General features: G+C 38.8%; 1 long non-coding RNA gene across 1 annotated transcript; it reads right to left on the reverse strand.

The window, feature by feature from the left end:
- Positions 1-3,314: 3,314 nt before the first annotated feature.
- Positions 3,315-4,020, reverse strand: LOC103904029. The gene is made up of 2 exons (XR_657875.2): positions 3,857-4,020; positions 3,315-3,525 (listed from the first exon to the last, which is right to left on the reverse strand). It is a non-coding gene; the product is annotated as an uncharacterized LOC103904029 (long non-coding RNA).
- Positions 4,021-4,170: the final 150 nt, after the last annotated feature.

Genomic DNA, 4,170 nt, shown 5'->3' on the forward strand with positions numbered 1-4,170 from the left:
TAACACTACTGTAGTATGAGGATTTTTGTCCAGACAACCGTAATCACTGAGAAAACCAGAACTTCAATGGCTGAGACCATTTAAGCTGTGTGCGTGCTAGCAAGTTTTCTTCAAATGCTCCAAGAAAGGCATTTAAGAAAGAATAAAAGTGTGAAAAGAATCACCTTTTCACGCTGTTATTCCCAATAGTATCTTCAGTGGAGTTACAAAAAGCTGTCTTTGAACCGGTATTAAACTTTTGACAGTCTGCAGCTGTGTTCAGAACTGACTTTTGTTAGCCTGTTTCCACAGTCAGTCCCTGTTTCTGGAGGCTACAACTTGTCAGTAAAACTCCAGTCTTAAATTAAGCACAGAGAGGGATTCTTAGGGCTGGAAACAAAGAAAAACTGAAATCCTCTGGGATCGCTCTTTTTAACTTTCTGCTCCAGTTTGCTGGTTTTGGCGCAGAATTGGTACGTGCCCATTAGCCAATGTCAGTTTACTGAAATTGAAGTTATTACAAATATTGAAAATATTCTAAATAGTTTTCAATATAATATTCAAAATACCAGAAATTGAAGTAAAAGCAAACAAGCAGTCTGCCCAAGGAAGTCAAACTGACTTAATATGCCTCTCCAGCAGGGTGACAAAACCTGTAGCTAATGGGAACACGGTACATGTGACACAGCTCGTCTTCACCGACACTGCCCTTCTACACGGCCCACCCTGACACTACCATAAACAAAATCACCTATCCCACTTCATCTGATAAACTTCACGGACACAAACCGAAGTGTCTAAATTAGGAGCAAGGCTGCGCTGTGTTCCTTCTTTTCAGTGAAGAGAAAGGCAACTTCAAAGAATAACTTGAATGGCCTGCTGTCTTTCCCTTAATTATTGACTATGAAATCAGCCTTAGGCAACTACTCTCTAGGTTAAGCCTCTAAAGTTAGGAAAGATGAACCTGGGCCACAGAGTAGATAAAGCTACTGCAATATGGGTGCAGAAATGAGTGGAAACCATTCCCAGAGGAGTTAGCAAGCGTTGACAGGATATACTAAATACCATTCTTCAGGTCTCTTCCAGATCTTGGACTCCCTCATTCATAGAATTTTCATTGCTGACCTGACTGTTTTTGAGAGCATGCTTATTAAATTTGCAGATGACAGAGAGCCAGGAAAGACTGCAAGTATATTGAAAGACAGGACCAGTATTCAATCTTGACCAACTGAAAAAAACGGGTTGAGGAAATCACAGTGCACTCAGGTAAAGGCAAGTGCAAATTATCCCACTCAGGAAGGACTAACACACTGAGGGTATGGCTAAAAGTTCTGCAGAAAATGATCTGGGCGTGCAGGGGATGGCAAACCAAACGGGAGTCAAGGATGTCGTATTGCCACAAAAATTCAAACAAGCCCGACGCAGACCCAGGGCAAGGCAGAGGGAAGGGACACACCAAATAGGGACAGGAGTACGCTTCAACTGGGCTGCCAGATGTCTGGAAGTCCTATGGAAATATATAGTGTTCACTCAGACAGTAACTCTGGGCAGAAAAAAAGGATGTATCTGGATATGTGCCAGAGAAACGGCACATGCCAAAAACAATGTGTAAAAACGCAGTTACTGAGGACATAACAAATGAAAAGACATTTTCCTGTCTATAGAAATAAACCCTGCCTTTTATACCATGTAACTTCTTCAGGTAAGAAAAGCTAAAAACTCTCTTGTGCTTGTCTTGATCATGTACCTGAACAAATAAGTATTTCCTGTGTTCTTAGGGTGTTTTCGAAGTACAAGCATGTTATGCCTTTGAGGATCCTTATTTTCTGTTTTGTGTAAGAACGTGGGAAAAGCATCCTCTTCTGTTCAGACTGTTCAGTTCTGCCAGTGTTAGCTGGCTGTGCCCCAGCGGCACTCCATGCCGTGCGGTTAGCCCAGCAGAATGTCTCGCTGGTGTACCTGTGTGATGTCATCCTCTTTTCACAGTAACCAGGAAACTAAACTAACTCTGATTTTGCGATCTTCCATCTCTCCGGTTTCACATGAGTGCTCCTCTTTGTGATAAATCCAGTCATCAGTAACGCTTCTTCCTTGCTGGACAGCACCCTGAAAATGAGAACGATGCGTAAAAGACATTAACTGTAAATGTGAAAAGAATCATTGAAACTTTATTGATGCTCCCTAAATTAGAATAAATTCTGATGGGTAGTCTCTATTAAAGGCTGTATCTGCCACAATAAAGCAGCCACAATACACAGGCTGTGTTCACGTAGGTGAACTAGGGCACCTCATGATGTCATATGATGCATTTAAGGAGTGCAGCACCGTGGTGCTCAAAGAACTCCATGGTTCACAAGGAAAACAAATTAAAACAAAATGTTGTGAATGAACACTTTGGTGTTGCTATGCCTCTATAACAAAAATAAATAAAAACCTCCTTCCTGTGCTACAAGCTCTTAACTTGCAGCAAGACAAGACAGCAGACAGAATAGGCAGGATATAAGGTATAGAACATGTATTCTTTTTGTAACAAATGTATTTAGGCTGAAAATATGTGACTTACGCCGTAATTCTAAGGCTTTGTCTATCATCCCGAGGTGGGATTCTTCCTCATAAACTTGTACAAGAAATCATCACCTGGCTAATATTAGTAACTTCTGTATTAAAAATAGTAATTTGTGTCCTGAGAGCAGAACACTTATGGAATCAGTCACTGCCTAGAAAAATCTATGCTTACTTCATAAGAATGTATTTCAGATTCCTTAAAGGTGTTTATGTAACATTAATTAGAGATCAAAGATAATTTGATTATTAGCGAGGGAAAATGCTGATTATGTTATTTAAGGATATACTGGCTCAGACTGACTGCTATATGACCTTAAAGAACTAGTTTCAGCTAGTCAGATGGAAAGTATGTAGAGCTGATAGGAACCGTAAAACACATTATCAACAATCTTTATTTATAGTTTGACTTTGTAGGATTGAAATATATACTATGTATATGCAGTGAAATTAAGATTATGCTTTTTTTTCCATACAAAACATGATATATTGTTCATAAATTCGATTTTAGACTGACTAGGGTAAAAATCCTCCTACCTGAGTACAGAAAACTGATTTGTTATTAGTAAGAAAGAACCAAATGTAATTTTGAAAAATGAATAGGGGACAGAAATCCTGACTCCAGTGAAGCTGGTGGAGTTCTATCAGTAACTTAAATGCACTGTTGATTTAATGTAAGCAGGCCAAATATGAGTAAACTGTCAGAGAATGCAGAAGAAAACCTGACATACCTTAATTACTGGGAAAAAAAAAAGGCTGAGTATGTTATTCTACTGTGAATTATTAAGTTTTAATTATATATTTTGAATTATTGCATGCATATATTATAAAATCATACTGTGAATGCTTGTAACATTTTTATTTCACGAAACGGGAGAAAAACAGCTGAAGAAAGCTTTTAAGACGAGGCAGTTGATCCAGTGTCCTCTCTCATGTGTCCATACGTCCTTGTGGCCCGCCATGAGACAACGTGGGATTGCCGTTCTGCAAAAGAACAAGGTGCATTTGTTAACTTCGTAGCTCAGAGTAAAATGGCCATCAGTCCACATCTATAAAACCTCATTTCTACAATTAGTTCAAACAGATGAGAATCCTCCACACAAACCACCTATTCTTTCCAAATGGGTTCCTCCAAAGCCATGTCATTGCCTATAAATAACCATTATCATGTGAAATCTAAACCTTTCTGCCAGTAAGCAAGCACTTAGAAGAACAATGTATTATGCAAAATTAAATGACTCATTTTGCAAAATCTGATTTTTAAGTGGGTACAGGCACTTCATATATTATTCAAAGAACAGAAACGTTCCCTTACCTATCACGCTATATTTAGGATTTTTTTATGACGGAGAAATAAAAGAGATGAAAGGATGGAAAAAAGCAGCTGCAGGGAGAGACAAAGGGAGGCTTAGTCCTAAAAAATGAACCAAAGTTTAGTCCTAACTGTCCCAGCTAATGTGATGTACATTAGCCATGGACCAGATCACCTCATGAATTATTCTACTTCTTCCTTAAAGTCCAATTCCCGGAACTGTGTGGCTTGCCAGGAATTTAATTTTTTACCCTAACAAAAATTACATGGTTTTACTTCTTCGTCTTGCAAAAAAATACCCCTCCGCACTCTAAAAA

Source organism: Aptenodytes forsteri, unplaced genomic scaffold, assembly GCF_000699145.1.
Source record: "Aptenodytes forsteri isolate BGI_AS27 unplaced genomic scaffold, ASM69914v1 Scaffold396, whole genome shotgun sequence".
NCBI classification, from domain to species: Eukaryota; Metazoa; Chordata; class Aves; order Sphenisciformes; family Spheniscidae; genus Aptenodytes; species Aptenodytes forsteri.